This window comes from Scyliorhinus torazame, chromosome 1, assembly GCF_047496885.1.
Source record: "Scyliorhinus torazame isolate Kashiwa2021f chromosome 1, sScyTor2.1, whole genome shotgun sequence".
In the NCBI taxonomy this organism is placed as follows: Eukaryota; Metazoa; Chordata; class Chondrichthyes; order Carcharhiniformes; family Scyliorhinidae; genus Scyliorhinus; species Scyliorhinus torazame.
The window spans coordinates 366,661,784-366,679,861 of record NC_092707.1 but is presented as its reverse complement, the minus strand read 5'-3'; the positions used below and the strand labels follow the sequence as shown (position 1 = coordinate 366,679,861).

The window sequence follows — 18,078 nt, the reverse complement described above, 5'->3', positions numbered from 1 at the left end:
CTTCCCCCTAAGGGTCCCTTCACCTTCAGTTCCCTAATTAAGTCTGACTCATTACACATCCCCAAATCCAGAATTGCCCATTCGCGAGTGGGCTCTCTCACAAGCTGCTCCAAAAATCCATCCTGTAGACATTCCAGGAATTCCTTTTCTTTATCTTCCCAGTCCACCTGCATATCAAAGACCCCATGATTATTGTTTCTTTAAAATCTTTTATTCACCACATTTTCATCAAACAAAAGAAAAACAAACAAAGAAACAACAGCAAGAACGACCCCATCAATATGCAGACATAGACTCGCAAATTCCAAAAATAAGTTAAAAAACAGAAAAAACAAACCAAATGCAGCACCCCCTCCCCCGCGTTGCTAAGCAATCCCCATGAATAATAAAATCCCTCCTTCGCCTACCTTAGCTCAAATTTCACCTTCTCCAGGGTCAACAATTCCAGCAGTTCCCCCCACCACACCGAGGCACAGGGCGGAGAAGCTGATCTCCACCCCAGCAGACCTGCCTCCGAGCAATCAGCAAGGTGAAGGCTAAAGCATCTGGCCGGCATCCCCCTGCAGCTTGGGCCAGTCCGACATCCCGCAAATGGCCTCTAGAGGAGCATGATCCCTCGTGATTATGTTTAAAAACCTCCTTCTAATACCTTTCCAGCTTCGGGCAGGACCAAAACATATGTACTTCCTTATGTCTTCCGGCACCTGTTCATCCGAAACTGGGCATTAAATTCCCCCCCAAAAAAACGAGCCTCAAGAAGGAGCCAGCCAACGTGCAACTTCCACCTACATGTCTCCACCAGACGACCCCCCAATTATTGTAATGCCTTTACTACCTCATGATTTAATTTCTGTCCCAGGTCCTGACAATTGCTAGGGGGCCTCTACTCAACTCCCATCAGGGTCTTTTTTCCCTTTGCTATTCCTCAACTCTACCCAGATTCTATACCTTCCAACCCTATATCACTTCCTGCTATCGATTTACTTCCTTTGTTATTAACAAGGCAACTCCGCCCCGTCCACCCATCTGCCTGACATTGCCATAGGACACATATCCTTGGATAACTAGATCCCAGTCCTGATCTCCTTTGCAGCCATATCTGTGATGCCCACAACATTGTATCCGCCAATTTCAATGTACTCTACAAGCTCATTTCCCTAGTTTCCTATACTGCGCGGAGTTAGGTACAACGGAGTTAGGTACAACACCCTCAGTCCTGCATTGACTGCCCCCTTGTCATAGTTGTCCTTTTATCTGCTGTGCCTGAAGTTAGATTCCTGCTGCTTTCCACACTCTACTCCATTACTTATTCTGGAAACCTTAACATCTCCTGAGCCCTCGCCCTTAACTAATTTAAAGTCCTCATCGTTAACCTGCACTTCTACCTTCTCCTTTAACTTTAATTTTCTAATTTTCCATACAACTGAACTCTTCTTCTTCCCCCTGCCCCCCAGCTGCTCATATTCCTTCAGCAGGACATCTATCCTTGTTCTACCTGCAGAAGGTCCGCTATCCTTAGAATCACAGAATTTACAGTGCAGGAGGTCATTCAGCCCATGGAGCCTGCATCGGCACTTGGAAAGAGCACCGTACTTAAGCCCATGCCTCCAGCCTATCGCCGTAACCCAGTAACCCCACCAAACTTTTTGGACACTAAGGGGCAATTTAGCATGGCCAATCCATCCAACCTGCGCATGTTTGGACTGTGGGGGTGAAACCCACGCAGACACGGGGAGAAAGTGCAAACTCCACACAGACAATCACCCGAGGCTGGAATAGAACCCGGGTCCCTGGAGCTGTGAGGCAGCAGTGCTAACCACTGTGCCACCATGCTACACCATCCTTATTCTACCTATGTCGTTGGTACCTACATGGACCACAATAACTGGATCTTACCCCTTCCTCTCATGTTCCTCGACAGCCCAAATAAGATATCTGAACCAGAGCATCAGATAAGCAACACAACCTTCTGGACTCTTGATCCTAGTCACAGAAGTGTCTCTGCCCCTAACTATACTATCCCAGATTACAACTACATTTTGTTTCTCTTTCCCACTACCCCTCTCCCCCTCCCAACACACTTGAATGGCTCCCTGTAAAATGGTCCTGTGGTCAGTTTGCTCATCCTCCCCTCAGTCCCTGCCTCTCATCCACACAGGGAGCAATAATCTCAAACCTTTTGGACAAGGACTGAGGTTCCTGCAACCCTGCCTCCCAGATCCTCTACCTACCTCACTCAGTCACACTCTCCTGTCCCTGACCACTGACCAAATTCAAGGTAGTAAATTTAAAGCATGTGACTGCCTTTTGAACCACAGCATCCAGGTGACTCTCCCCCCATCTGCATGTGTCACAGCATCTGAAGCTCAGACCCCAGCTCATTAACTCTGAGCCGAAGTTCCTCAAGCACCCAATACCTGCTAGGGATGTGTTCACTAGCAACCACAATGGGGTCCACCAGCTCCCATATCGTGCAGTACAACACATGGTCTGGTCCTGCATCTCTATTTTATTATTTTTAATTTGTTTTTTATTTCCAGATGATTTTCTAACCAGTAAAAAAATTCTCCTTTTTACCTTTAATCTAAAAGTAACTTAGAATAGGTGATGCACGGTCACTGTCTGCGTGGAGTTTGCACATTCTCCCTGTGTCTGCGCGAGTTTCACCCCCACAACCCAAAGATGTGCAAGTTAGGTGGATTGGCCACGCTAAATTGTCCCTTAATTGTGAAAAAAAATAATTGGGTACTCTTAAATATATTTTTTAAGAAAGAATAGGTAAGGCAAATTAGCAGTGACTTACCAGACAATGAACTTAACGTTTTCCTATGACATCACTCCTGGATTGATTTACAAACTAAGCCCGCTGCCCAGAGGTGTCCCCCTCAGCTCGCAATCTTTACAAATCTCCGCTCTAACTCGCAGCTCGCAATCTTTATAATCTCCGCTCGAACTCGCAGCTCGCACTCTTTTTAAATCAGCTCTCTAACTCGCAGCTCGCACTCTTTTTAAATCTCCGCTCTAACTCGCAGCTCGCACTCTTTTTAAATCTCCACTGACTTGCAGCACCCACTCTTTTTAAATCTCCACTCTGACTTGCAGCTCCCACTCTTTTTAAATCTCCAGTGGTTCTATACAGTGAATCAATGAGCATGGAAGTGCCATAGCTTGGTTTGGTGAGTATGAGAAACCATAGGGGGGTGGAATGGGTGAAAGGGCAGAGCTTGGCCTAGAGAGCATGAGGGGCCACAGGGTGTGGCTATATGAGGCAGCATTGGGGAGGGCGGGGCAGAGAGATGGTGAGTTTAACTTTCTCAACATTAACTGGGACAGCCATAGCACTAGGAGTTTGGATGGAGAGAAATTTGTCGAGTGTATTGAGGAAGAATTCCTCATTCAATATGTGAATGGCCCGACTAGAGAAGGGCCAAACTTGATCTCCTCTTGGGAAATAAGGACGGGCAGGTGACGGAAGTGTTAGTGAGGGATTACTTTGGGACCAGTGATCATAATTCCATTAGTTTTAAGATAGATATGGAGTATGATAGTTCTGGCCCAAAAGTTAAGGGCAAGGCCAATTTCAATGGTGTTCGGCAGGAACTTTCAAAAGTAGATTGGGGGAGCCTGTTTACAGGCAAGGGGACAGCTGGTAAGTGGGAGTCTTTCAAAAGTGTGTTAACTAGGGTTCAGGGCGAGCACATTCCTCTTAGAGTGAAGGGCAAGGCTGGTAGAAGTAGGATACCCTGGATGACTCGGGATATTGAGGCCATGGTCAAAAGGCAGAAGGAGGCATATGACATGCATAGGCATCTGGGATCAAGTGGATCCCTTGAAGAGTATAGAGTTTGTTGGAGTAGAGTTAAGAAAGAAATCAGGAGGGCATAAAGGGGACATGAGATTGTCTTGGCAGATAAAGCAAAGAAAATCCAAAGAGCTTTTACAGACACATAAAGCGTAAAAGGGTGACTAGGGAGAGGAGAGGGTAGGGCTTCTTAAGGATAAACAGGGTCATCTATGTGCAGATCCACAAGGGATGGGAGAGGTCCTAAATGAATATTTCTCATCAGTATTTACTGTTGAGAAAGGGACCAATGTTAGGGAAATTGGGGAAATAAAAAGAGATGTCTTGAGGAGTGTACATATTACAGAGAACGAGGTGCTGGAGGTACTAAAGCGCGTCAAGATAGACAATCCCTGGGACCTGATGAAATGTATCCCAGTACATGGTGGGAGACTAGGGAGGAAATTGGCAGCCCCCTAGCTGAGATATTTAAATCATCGACAGCCACAGGAGAGATGCCTGAAGATTGGAGGGTAGCAAATGTTGTGCCCTTGTTTAAGAAGGGCTGTAGGGATAAGCCCGGGAACTATCGACCGGTGAGTCTTACTTCTGTCGTGGGTAAGTTGTTTGAAAGTATTCTGAGGGACAGGTTCTACAGGCATTTAGACAGGCATGGGCTAATTAGGGAAAGTCAGCATGGCTTTGTAAGGGGAAAGTCATGTCTCATGAATTTGATTGAGTTTTTTGAAGGGGTAACCAAGAAGGTTGATGAGGGAAGTGCGGTCAACGTAGTCTACATGGACTTTAGCAAGGCCTTTGCCAAGGTACTGCATGGTAGGTTGTTACAAAAGGTAAAATCTCACGGAATCCAGGGCAAGGATACAAAATTGACTTGGCGAACAAAGCCAAAGGGTGGTTGTGGAGGCCTATGACCAGCTATGTGCCTCAGGCATCGGTGCTGGGTCCACTGTTATTTGTGATTGATATATAAATGAATTGGATGAGAATGTAGGAGACATGGTTAGTAAGATTGCAGATGACACCAAGATTGTGGATAGTGGCATAGTGGATAGTGAAGAAGGTTATACAAGATTGCAATAGGATCTTGACCAATTGGGCCAGTGGGCCGATGAATGGCAGATGGAGTTTACTTTGGATAAATGTGAGGTGATGCATTTTGGTAGATCAAAGCAGGGCAGGACCTATTCAGTTAATGGTAAGGAGTTGGGGGATCTAGGATTACAAGTTCACAGCTCTTTGAAGGTGGACTCACAGGTGGACAGGATGGTGAAGGCATTCAGCATGCTAGGTTTTATTGGTCAGAAGATTGAATACTGGAGTTGGAACGTCTTGTTGAAGTTGTACAAGACATTGGTAAGATCACACATGGAATACTGTGTTCAATTCTGGTCTCCTTATTATAGGAAGGATATTGTTAAACTAGAAAGAGTGCAGAAGAGATTTATGAGGATGTTACCAGGACTTGATGGTCTGAGAAGGAGAGGCTGGATAGGCTGGGACTTTTTTCCCTGGAGCGTAGGAGGCCTATAAAATAATGAGGAGCATCGAGAAGGTAGATAGCCGACATCTTTTCCCAAAGTTAGAGGAGTCTAGAATTAGAGGGCATAGGTTTAAGGTGAGGGGAGAGAGATACAAAAGAGACCACAGGGGAACTTTCTTCACACAGAGGGTGGTGAGCATCTGGAACGGGCTGCCAGAGGCAGTGGTAGAGGCGGATATAATTCTGTCCTTTAAAAAGCAGTTGACAGTTACATGGGCAGGGTGCGTATAGAGGGATATGGGCCAAATGTGGGAAGTGGGACTAGCTTAGTGATAGAAACTGGGCGGCAGACCAGTTGGGCTGATGGGTCTGTTTTCATGCTGTAAACATCTATGACTATGACTGAAGGGCCTGTGTTTTTATTTTAACTCTGACAAAATCCCACAGCACCAGGGCGAACCTTTAAACAATCCACTTCTGCCTCCATTTTCCCTGGTCGGCTGGCCGAACCCCAGCCAGCACCTTACCCCAGCAACTACAAAAGGAAACTTACAAACATTAAATTAAAATGTAATTTTGGGGGTCAATAATGCACCCAGACCCCTCAGTGCTCACCGGTCACCGTGTCAGTGGACACGTCAAGCTCCCTCTCCAACGGCACCCAGTCATGAATATAGCCATGGAAAAGAGGCAGACAGTTGGGCAATATAGCCCTTCACTCACCCGCTACCAGGGTCTGTTAATGGACAATTTGGCCAGGCCCAAGGCAGGCTCTTGTAAACTACACCCATGTGCCAGTGGGAAGAGGGCAGGATCAGACAGACAGTCTCTCCAAAACAACAGTGAGGGGCATAGATAAGGTAGATAGTCAACATCTTTTTCCAAAGGTAGAGGAGTCTAGAACGAGAGGGCATAGATTTAAGGCGAACACCGGGTGCTGGCGAGGACACCGGGTGCTGGCGAGGAGGCCCCGGGCAAATGAGCCGCCAAGAGCGATGGTGGTGAGGTTCCACCGGTTCACGGACAGAGAGTGGGTCCTGAAATGGGCCAAGAAGGAGCGGAGCAGTAAGTGGGACAATGCAGAGATCCGAATATACCCGGACTGGAGCACGGAGGTTGCAAAGCGGAGAGCGGGTTTCAACCGGGCCAAAACGGTGTTGCACCGGAAAGAAGTGAAATTCGGAATGCTGCAGCCGGCGCGACTGTGGGTCACATACAAGAGCCAACACTACTACTTTGAAACGCCTGAAGAGGCGTGGACATTTATACAAACCGAAAAGTTGGACTCTAACTGAGGGTTTGTGAGGGTGGGGGGGGGGGGGGATGTTTGAGGTTTGATGTGTGATGGTTGTTGTATATAGGGGGTCAATCACAATCACGTGCAGGAAATGTTACATGGGCTGGGGGAGAGACAAGGCCGCGACAGGAGCTGCGCCAGAGGGTGCGGAGCGGGCTTTGGAAAGCGCGGGGTTTGGTTTTTCCCGCGTGCGGGAAGAAAGGTGGGAGGGGGAACTCCCACACGGGGAGGTCAATGGGATAGCGGGGGTAGCCGGGGTCAGCAGGTGTCAGCTGACTTATGGGAGTGACATGGGGGGGGAGCAAAAAAGCTAGACAGGGGGCTAGCGGGGGGGGGGGGGGGGGGGGGTGCTGCTGCACTGGCCGAAAGGGAATGGGACATAGAAGAGGTGGTCGGGACGGGGATCCCCCGTCTGGGGGACTGGAGGGTGAGGGAGGCGTGGACACGTGTGGGGGGGGGGGCCTCCAATCCGGCTGATAACGTGGAACGTGAGGGGGCTGAATGGGCCGGTGAAGAGGGCTCGAGTGTTCGCGCACTTGAAGGGACTGAAGGCGGACGTGGCCATGCTCCAAGAGACTCACCTGAAGGTGGCGGACCAGGTCAGGTTAAGAAAGGGATGGGTAGGACAGGTATTCCACTCGGGACTGGACGCGAAGAATAAAGGGGTGGCAATATTAGTGGGAAAGCGGGTGTCATTTGAGGCCAAGACTATTGAGGTGGACAATGGAGGGCGATATGTAATGGTGAGCGGTAGGCTGCAGGGGACGAATAAAGGGGCGGTTTGCAAGGCCGCAGGCCAGGCAATTTTCTTTCTTTTCCCATGTACACAAAGCCTACTCCCGGATAGATTTTTTTGTTCTGGGCAGGGCGCTCATCCCAAGGGTGGAGGGGACGGAGTATTCGGCCATAGCCGTTTCGGACCATGCCCCACACTGGGTGGAACTGGAGCTAGGAGAGGGACCAACGCCCGCTGTGGCGGCTGGATGTGAACTGCTGGCGGACGAGGTGGTGTGTGGGAAGGTGAGGGGGTGTATCGAAAGGTACTTGGAGGCCAACGACAATGGGGAGGTGCGGGTAGGGGTAACCATCGATATGTCCCGGGGAAGATGGACGGGGGGTTCCAGAGCTGGCATCGGGCAGGGATCAGAAGAATGGGGGACCTGTTCATTGACAGAACGTTTGCAAGCCTAGGGGCACTGGAGGAGAAGTTTGAGTTACTCCCAGGAAATGCCTTTAAATATATGCAGGTGAGGGCTTTTGTAAGGCGACAAGTGAGGGAATTCCCGTTGCTCCCGGCACAAGAAATTCAAGACAGGGTGATCTCGGGCGCTTGGGTCGGGGAGGGCAAGGTGTCGGAAATACACAAGGAGATGAAAGAAGAAGGGGAAGCACTGGTAGAAGAGTTGAAGGGTAAATGGGAGGAGGAGCTGGGGGAGGAGATCGAGGAAGGTCTGTGGGCGGATGCCCTAGGTAGGGTTAATTCCTCCTCCTCGTGTGCCAGGCTCAGCCTGATACAATTTAAGCTGGTTCACAGAGCTCACCTGACGGGGGCGAGGTTGAGCAGGTTCTTTGGGGTAGAGGACAGATGTGGAAGGTGCTCAGGGAGCCCGGCGAACCATGTCCATATGTTTTGGTCATGCCCGGCACTGGAGGTGTTCTGGAGAGGAGTAGCGGGAGCAATATCTCAGGTGGTGAAAGTCTGGGTCAAGCAAAGCTGGGGGCTAGCAATATTCGGAATAGTGGACGAACCGGGAGTGCAGGAGGCGAAAGAGGCCGGTATTCTGGCCATTGCGTCCCTAGTAGCCCGGCGAAGGATCTTGCTAACGTGGAAGGAGGCGAAGCCCCCCAACGTGGAGGCCTGGATAAACGATATGGCCGGGTTCATAAAGTTGGAGAGGATCAAGTTCGTCTTGAGAGGGTCTGCGCAGGGGTTCTACAGGCGGTGGCAACTGTTCCCAGACTATCTCGCGGAGCGTTAGAGGAGGGTCGGTCAGCAGCAGCAGGAACCTTGGGGGGGGGAAAGAGAGAACGTCCGGGGGGGGGGGAGGAGCTGCCTGGGGGGGTGGATGAGCAAGAGATAACACGAAGAGTCGGGGAAACTGGCACGTACGGGAGAGAGCCAGTGTACAAAGCTATGTAAATATACTATTTTGCCATGTATATATCTTGCTCCGCGCGATTTCTTGTTTCTTTTTTACGGGGGGGGGGGGGGGGGGAAGAGTGGTTATTGTTTGTAAGGGAGAAAGATTGTGTTACAAACTTTAATAAATATATATATTTTTTAAAAATAGATTTAAGACAAAAGGGGAGAAATACAAAAGAGACCAGAGGGGAAATTTCTACACAGAGGGTGGTGAGCATCTGGAACTAGTTGCCAGAGGCAGTGGTAGAAGTGGGTACAATTTTCTCCTTTAAAAAAGTTACATGGGCAGGGTGGGTATAGAGGGATATGTGCCAAATGCGGGCAAGTGGGACTAGCTTAGTGATAGAAACTGGGCTGCACGGATAAGATGGGCCAAAGGGCCTGTTTCCATGCTGTTAATATGCCCGAATCGTGGTACATTGGCGAGACCATGCAGACGCTGCGACAATGAATGAACGGACATCGTGCGACAATCACCAGGCAGGAATGTTCCCTTCCAGTCGGGGAACACTTCAGCAGTCAAGGGCATTCAGCCTCTGATTCCGGGTAAGCGTTCTCCAAGGCGACCTTCAGGACACGCGACAACGCAGAATCGCCGAGCAGAAGCTTATAGCCAAGTTCCTCAACCGGGACCTGAGATTCATGTCGCATTACATTCATCCCCCACCATCTGGCCTGCGAAATCCTACCAACTGTCCTGGCTTGACACAATTCACACCTCTTTAACGTGGGGTTACCCCATCTCTGGATCTGTAAAGATTTAATCACCTGCTAATGCTCGCATTCCAAGCATTGTCTGGCATCTTTGAATCTGTTTATATGTATGTTTCTAGAACATACCTCTTCATTCACCTGAGGAAGGAGCAGCGCTCCGAAAGCTAGTGACATCAAAACAAACCTGTTGGACTTTAACCTGGTGTTGTAAAACTTCTTACTGTTAATATCTATGACTGTATAACAGTTCACTAACAGAGAGTGACTATTGTCAGACAAAAAGAACTGGTAACAGAAGCTATCACACTCTTGGAAACAAGCCCTAGCATGTCAGCACCATTGGGATAAGGGAGAAAAGTGCAGATGGGAAAAAGGTTATTTTCTACCATTATTACAAAACTTGTCATAATGTCATCAACTTTTAGCAATACAAATTTACTTGAAAGCGTTTGGATTTGGCTAAATGATAGAATGTTCTAGTCTGTGTAACTACTGCCATCTACAGCTAGCAAAAGGCGCCCTCTGATGTTTCACCTTCCATGGAGCTTTTTTGTTCCTTAGTGGCACGAGGGTGAGAACGAGAGCATGTGTGACCCCTAAGAGGCGCTGAGGGAACCCACAACGTCTTCCCCTTTCCCCGCTGAGGAGGTTCCCAGGTAAGGTATGCATGGCAAATACCCGGGAAGTGCAAACGTCCCTTGCCCCAATTGTCCTGTACTGGCAGCCATCTGAAAATGCACTTTAAACCTGAAAATTCAGATGGTTGCCTACTGTGTCACATCAACAATTACCCAGAAGACACTTCCAGTGACGGTGGGCAGGAGGCAGCCGCACATTGGAGAGCTCCCATTCAGGAACGGCATTTTCAGGGATTAATGCCCGGTCCCAGGGGCTACAGAGGCGGCAAAAGCAGGAGAAGGCACAGTGAAGGGAAATGTCAAAAACAAGTAAAAAAGCGGCCGTGAACAAAGCAGCTGAAAGTCTGTCGGGGAGTGGAAAGGTCACCGCGGGGATAGCAAGGAAAGTGGAGGCTGGGGCACCAGGGGAGGCCCCATTGCCCACGGCTGAAGAAATGACTACGGTGATGGCCGCAGGACTCAAAAGGCAGTTCACCATGCACATGGAGGCAATGGGGGTGGTATTGAAAGTGCTGGTGGAGGAGGCAATTGCCCCGGTGAGGGCGGCGGTATTGAGCGCAGTGGCGGAGGTGCGGGAGTAAGGCGAGGCGCTGAAGGAATTGGAAGAGACATTATTGCATCACAGTGATCAAATTACCTCGATGGGGAAGGAGATGCGGAGGGTGATAGAGATCAACAAGGATCTGCAAGCCAAAATGGATGACTTGGAAAACAGATCCCGAAGGAGTGGAAGGACAGCGGCCTACTGAGTTTTTTGCCACGATGTTGGCGAAGCTATTGGGGGAGGGGGATGATCCCTCCCGATATGAACTGGCTCGGGCTCACCGGTCGTGGAGGCCTGTACCAAAGGAGAGTGAGCCGCCAAGAGTAGTAACTGTGTGTTTTCGTAGGTACAGCGTGAAGGAGAAGGTCCTGTGCTGGGCAAAGCAGAAGCGGGTGGTGCAGTGGGCTGGAGCTGTTACGCATATATCAGGACTATGCGGTGGAGCTGGCGAGGAGGCGGGCTGCCTTCAGCCGGGTGAAGGCGGCACTGTACATCAGTAAGGTGCAGTGCGGCATAGTATACCCAGCTAAGTTGAGGGTGACCTACAAATCCATGCACTTTTATATCGGGATGGCGGAAGCAGCGGAGGAGTTTGCAAAGGCAGAAGGACTGTGGCTGAATTGCGAAGTGGTCATGTACTGATGTAGCCTCATGTAACTGTATTTTTTCACTGCGGTTGGTGTATGTGCTAAATGAGCTAATGTTGTATATACTTGGACAAGGGAAGAGATGGGACTTTCACTTGCAATGATGGTTCTTTGGGGCTTGGGTGTGTATGCGGGGTTTGTGTGCTAAAGAGGATTTCTTGGTTTTCCTGGGACCGGGCAAGAGGGAAAGAGGCCCGGGCGGGAGGCCGTAAACCGGCCAGCGAACGGGAGTGGGGTGGGGGGAGGGGCTGCAGCCATCGGAGCTCGGCAGAACAGGTTCCGATTAGTCTAGCCAGGGTGTAAAGTTGGGGGGAAGGAACAGAGGTTGGGAGGAGGAGTTTTGTAAAAGGAAGTGGAGGGGTGAAGTGGGGGGGGGGGGGGGGGCTTGCAATGCGTAGTGTCATGTACGGTACTCTTTCGGGGATTGGATGGCATTGAATGTTAGGGGGAGGACGAGGACTCTATAGGTCGACGGTGACCATAGGTGATTCCGGAGTCCTTTTTCTTTTTTTGTTTTTGTTCTCCTTTGTTTGTCCCACCGTGGGAGGGTTTGTTTTATTTGAAGCTTATATTGCCAGGGGGTCATTGTTTGGGGTGGTGGGAGGAAGGGATCGGTGTTGTTGATAAGGGAATTGACTTTGTATTTGTTGCCGCTTACTGCTTGTTGGTGGGGGTGTAAATTTTGAAGAAAATGTAAAAATGGAGAATAAAAATATTTTACAAAAAAACAATTACCCAGAAGAGATTAGAAGGATTAAAACTACTTCTAACTTTCAGGTAATGATTGTACATATTCACACTGCCCCCTACAGGACACACTTTTCTTCTCTCCGCCATGCCACCCCCACCCCAACGGGTGGTCCCACCCAACAGGATTCAACATCTAACGGAATGCAACCGCCCGCCCCGCAAACATGATTCACCCTCCCCCACCCAAAAACCTTCTCCCTGGCCTGGGAAGGGCCTATAAATTCAGCTGGAGCTTTAACTTGCCTGGTTAGTGCCTGGGAAAATGAGGTGTGGCTTCCTTATATCCGACTGAGCTGTATTTGATGCTGAGCACTGCCGGATCTCATCCAGCCCAGAGTTGGAAGGTCGGATAAAATAGCATCACAAGAATTTTGAGGTAAAGAACTAGGAGTCGAGTGGCAAGCCAACTCTGATTGCCACTTCGCGAAGGTTCAGGCTCAATTAAATTGTTTTTTGGCAGCAAGTAGACAGAACAGCTGATGCAGAGTATTGAACAAAGCTATTTTTAACCAGTCATAACAATACTTTACAAGAAGGCTCTACTGGAAGTAGTTCTGTAACTTGATGCTAAACCTGCTTTATGTACATATGGAATCAATTTTTGGAAATCTCATACATGTGAAAATTAGCCAATCGTGTTTGGAAATTTGTTCCAAATTTCATTGCTTCTAAACTTTCAAATACTTTAAAACATGCAAATCCAAGTCGAACCATAGCTGATGCAATCAATCTTCAACACAGTCCCCACCACTTATAAGAAGTGTATTGGTGTCAATGCTAGTATAAACCTTGGACAATGCATCATCTTTGAGACACTGGGAGAGAACAGAAAATGTCCGAGTCTGGAATTGAAATGACCATTAGCAATATAGATGACTACAGCAGTGAACAGAAAGTGAGACACTCTCCAAATATAGCGTGCACTGCCCGGTGTTTGACTATGTCCCCCATGACTGATTACTCATTTCATTTCCAGCATTGGAGGAAAAGCCCCCTCTGCTACTTACACTGGTTGATGGGAGAACTCTCCAACCTTATGATCTGATTTAATGAAATCAGCTGTGACTAAAAGCAAAACAAGAATGATCCACAGAGAGATCTAAATACCAATATGAAATGAGTGGGGCAAAAAAAACAAAAAAAAAAACTTAGCGACTTACCCGAACCAACACGCTTAATGTGTTATAGGCAGCAACTTTCTAACAGGCTACACTAGAAATGTCAAATGGTTAGCCCCATTTGCCCAACAGACCCACAATCCTGCGGATGTCAACTCTCCACTTAAGGCCTCAGGTAGCCCAATTCTCCTAGCCCTGGCCTCATAAGCCTGACCGGGTTCCTATTCCTTCACTAAACCAGACACCACATACGCACACACATTGAAAAGAAACAAAATGATTTGAGTTACAAGAGATATTCTACATTATGAAGTTGGGGAAAAGGGATCACTGATCCAGAACGAGTTTGCGATATTCCAGAAGGCCAAGTGGTGAAGGACTGATCTAGAATCAATTTTTGTACACTTTTAAAAGCATTTATTTACAGAGATACACACATTACAAACCTCAATCTTCTAAACCCACCAATCACACTTTCAGTCTGTATCCATTTATAGAGGCACAAGTGAATCCCCAGTTAATGTCCACAAGCCGAGTCCAATTAATACAATTAATACAATTAAATACAATTAATATACAATTAACAAGCAGGTCTGCCTGGTCTATGTCATTCTGCCATCTCGGACTCCCCAAATACTGCAGTTGATACTGGGCTCTGCTTGAGGCGATTAGCCATTCAGAAAGGTGTATGATATTTGAGCGGTACCAAATATTCCTTAGGACTGTGCATAAAAGTTGCACTCCATAATGGAGCCCTCCTTACATACCGAAGTGTGGTCTTAATTGCACAGTATCTGATACGGTAATGTAATATAATAGCCTAGTTACTGTAATTTCCGAATTGGAAATGTCATTAGTGCTCTTAGTTTTCAAAAAAATAGTTGCTATTAGACTATGTAGCTTAGGCTACAGTAAATAAAACACATTTATTTCAACATAAAATGTAAACAGTAGCAATGAATCTAGGGGAGGTCTTGGAGCGCATTGGGTAATGTCCTTGCCTCGTGAGCCAGAAGCTCTGGGTTAAGAGTCCCACCCCAGGACTTGCCGACCAAGGAAAGTGTGTTCATAACGTGGCCATTAGGTTGAGTATCAACCTTCAACATTCTTCCAACATGCCAATATCAGGTGCCAAGAGAAGGAGAAAAGAGCAGGAGACAAGAGCAGGAGACAAGAGCAGGAGACAAGAGCAGGAGACAAGAGCAGGAGACAAGAGCAGGAGACAAGAGCAGGAGACAAGAGCAGGAGACAAGAGCAGGAGACACTTCTGGTCAGCCATGCTTGACACAGAGTGGCACCCCCCCAAGTTACAAACCACTTACGACAGGCTAGCGACCAGCTCCAGAAAAAGACTTGCTATGGGAACGGATGAAAGTCTGCCTTTCGCACCACTAGGTGCGGGAAAAGAAACAAACAACAATGAATCTAGCTAGCAGATTTCATTTGATTACAGGCTTAGATAACATTGTACGCCTACCTAAATATTCAAAAGATATCAGAAATAATACAATATTTTAGTTTACAGCTTTTACAACATAATGTCTTTATATAAACTCATGTGTCACCGAGCACTTTTACAAGTCTAGATCGATCAATTAATGTGGAGCAGAAAACTACTCAAAACTTACTGCCCGAGATCAGAAATGGTCTCACTGAAGTTTAAACCAGGATAAGAAATCTAAAAAGATTTTTTTTTTTTTTTTAAACAAGTGAAAATTCTTGCCTTGCCAGTAAAGTTCAAAGCAGTATTTTTTTTTTAATTCATTTGTGGAATGTGGGCGTCGCTAGTTAGGTCAGCATTTATTGCCCATCCCTAGTTGCCCTTCAGAAGGTGGTGGTGAGTTGCCTTCTTGAACCACTGTACTCCTTGAGTGTAGGTACACCCATTGTGCTGTTAAGGAGGGAGTTCCAGGATTTTGCCCCAGTGACAGTAAAGGAACAGCAAAATATTTCCAAGTTAGGGTGATGGGTGACTTGGAGGGGAACATCCAGGTGATGGGGTTCCCTGGTACCTGCTGCTCTTGTCCTTCTAGATGGTAGCGGTCATGGGTTTGGAAGGTGCTGTCCGAGGAAAATTGGTGAGTTACTGCAGTGCATCCTGTAGATGGTGTACACAACTGCAGAACGTTTGTGGAACCGGGGTGAGGGAATTAAGCGGGCTCTCCACGCCAAGTAGAGTATTCCATTATATTCCTGACTTTGCCTTGTGGATGGGGGACAGGTTTTTTTTTTGGGGGGGGGGGGCAGAGAGGAGTTACTCACCGTAGGATTCCTAGCCTTTGACCTGCCTTGGTAGCCATAGTATTAATGTGGCTAGTCCAGTTCAGTTTCTGATCAATAGTGTCATGGGAGTGTCCCTTTAACAAACATGTTTATCTTATCACATGGCTTCAGTGATGTTATTGTGTGGGTGGAGCTGGGCTGTGAGCTGTTTTGGTTTCATTTTCAGTTTTGGACTGCTGTGGACTACAGATAAGGAGAAAGCAGTGTCTGGCCTGCCCCTCTCTATTTTCATTTCAACAACTGTTTCAGAAGTAAACTGGTTGTGGCTACCAGCTTTGGTAACTTAAAAGATATATTCAGAGAAAGCCAGTCTCATTCAAGTGACAATGCAGTGTGCTGGGCCACGCCTGTTAAAAAATAATGTTTTTGTTTTTTTGGATTTTGCTTTTGAATTGAAACAGTTAAGGGGGAATTCATTAAGTATTATACATAGATTACAGTAGCTGGGTGGTGTATTTATGTTTGTAATTGATAACAATTTTTGCTGGGTTCTTTTGATCAAAATTCTTTATACATATATGTTAACTAAGTTCTTAAAATAAAGCTTGTTTTGATTAAAGTGCCTGGGAAGGCTGAGGAATCACACCTGAAGGGAAGGCTCTTGTGCTCATCCTAGCCAAATTCAACATAAAGATTGTAGGTCAGTTGGACTTCACAATATACTTTGGAGTTTCTAAACCCTACCCATAACAATGGTAACTCCCAGGATGTTGATTGTGGGGGATTCAGCGATGGTAATGCCATTGAATGTCAAGGGGCGATGGTTAAATCCTCTCTTGTAGGAGATGGTCAGTGCTGGCACTTGTGTGGTGCGAATGTAACTTGTTGGCCCAAGCCTGGATATTGTCCAGGTCTTGCTGCATTTGGACATGGACTGCTTCATTGTCTGAGTCGTCGCAAATGGTGCTGAACATTGTGTAGTCATCTGCAAATATCCCCACTTTTAACCTTATGATGGAAAGGAGGTCACTGATGAAGCAGCTGAAGATGGTTGGGCCTAAGACACTACCCTGACGAACTCCTGCTGTGATGTCCTGGAGCCGAGAGGATTGACTTCCAAGCACTACAACCATCTTCCTTTGTGCCCGGTATGACTCCAACAAGCTGAGTTTTCCCCAGATGCCCATTGACTCCAGCTAGGGCTCCTTGATGCCATACTCAGTCAAATCCTGTATGTTATGATTCCAAGAACCTGCTTCCAGCCAGTCACCATTCCCTTCAAGGGCCAAGGTTTGCTGAGTAAATCCAATGAAACAACAAGCTGAATGCACTTCACACAGAGTAACCAAACAAGGAGATAATTACCAATTCCATAGTCAGTAACTGAATAACTTAAGTGTGCCTCTTGTCTCATCGTCATCATAATGCCTCCCGTCTCATCACCATCATAATGAGGGGCTGGAGGTTATTACAGGTGCAAATCCAATTCCACTGAGCCTGGAAGCACCATAAATCTCAGAGCAATGTAAAGATGGTGGGCCAAGAGCAGCAGGTGAGCGTGTCAGCAGACCCACAAGGCGAGGGGTCCCCAGCCATCCAGGAGAGAGGGAGACAGACGACCAGAACAATGCCCCACTCCCCCCCCCAAAACCTGGAGTTGGATGGAAGACATTCATGATGAAGGAACTGATGGCAATGAGAGAAGCTATAAAAGTGGAGATCCAGGTGGCGGTCAAGGTGGCTGTGATGGAGGCATTGATCACCATGCAGACGATGGTTGACAGAATGGGGGAAGAAACTGGAAGCTCAGGGGAAGACGATCCTAGAGCTGGAAATGACAAACATGGAACAGAGCGACAGGATTGTCGCTCTGGAGGCCGAAATTAAAAGGTAGGTGACAACCTAGGGGAGCCGAAAAGGGATGGTCGCGGGGAGGAGAATCCATCTCATTGCCAAAAATATCTGGATCGTGGGCCTGTCAGAGGGGTTCGAGGGTAGGGACCTGACAGACTGTGGTCCAAATGCCTGGTCCTTCTACCAGGGACTGTAACATCTACGGGCCTAAGATAGAACCTGAATAACAGAAAAGAGGGGTGAATGCCGAATAAAGAAAAACATGGAAATTGTAAATAATAGGGCAGCACGGTAGCAGTGGTTCGCACTGTGGCTTCACAGCACCCCAGGTTCAATTCCCAGCTGGGTCACTGTCTGTGCGGAGTCTGCATGGCTTTCCTCCGGGTGCTCCGGTTTCCTCCCACAGTCCAAAGATGGCAGGTTAGGTGGATTGGACATGCTAAATTGCCCTTAGTGTCAAAAAAAAAGGTTAGATGGGGTTATTGGGTTACGGGGATGGGGTGGAAGTGAGGGTGGGTCGGTGAGTCGGTGCACACTCGATGGGCCGAATGGCCTCCTTCTGCACTGTATGTTCTAAATAACCGTCTCGATCACCTTCTGTATAGTGTACAAATGTAAAATTCAATAAAAATATTTAACAAAAAAGGTAGAGACCAGTGAAACAATTCTCCATCTCTTTTACCTAATTCTTATCCCAAGAAATCGACATTTACAGAGAGAAAGGATCAGGAAAGTCACCACCTACTTCCGATTTAACTTTAAATATTGTGAAGGGATTTTTTTTTTTCCCCCCAATGGACAATACACCCATTTTGAATTTTCCATCTTTCTGAATCCTGAGACTGGTTAGAAAAAATTTTACTCCTCC

At 47.5% G+C, this 18,078-nt stretch overlaps 1 protein-coding gene across 1 annotated transcript in view; it reads right to left on the bottom strand.

Annotated features, from left to right (window-relative positions):
* Nucleotides 1-18,078, bottom strand: part of LOC140426463 (stonin-1-like) — a 195,425-nt gene that overhangs the window by 89,480 nt on the left and 87,867 nt on the right. The gene's annotated exons all lie outside the window — the stretch shown is intronic.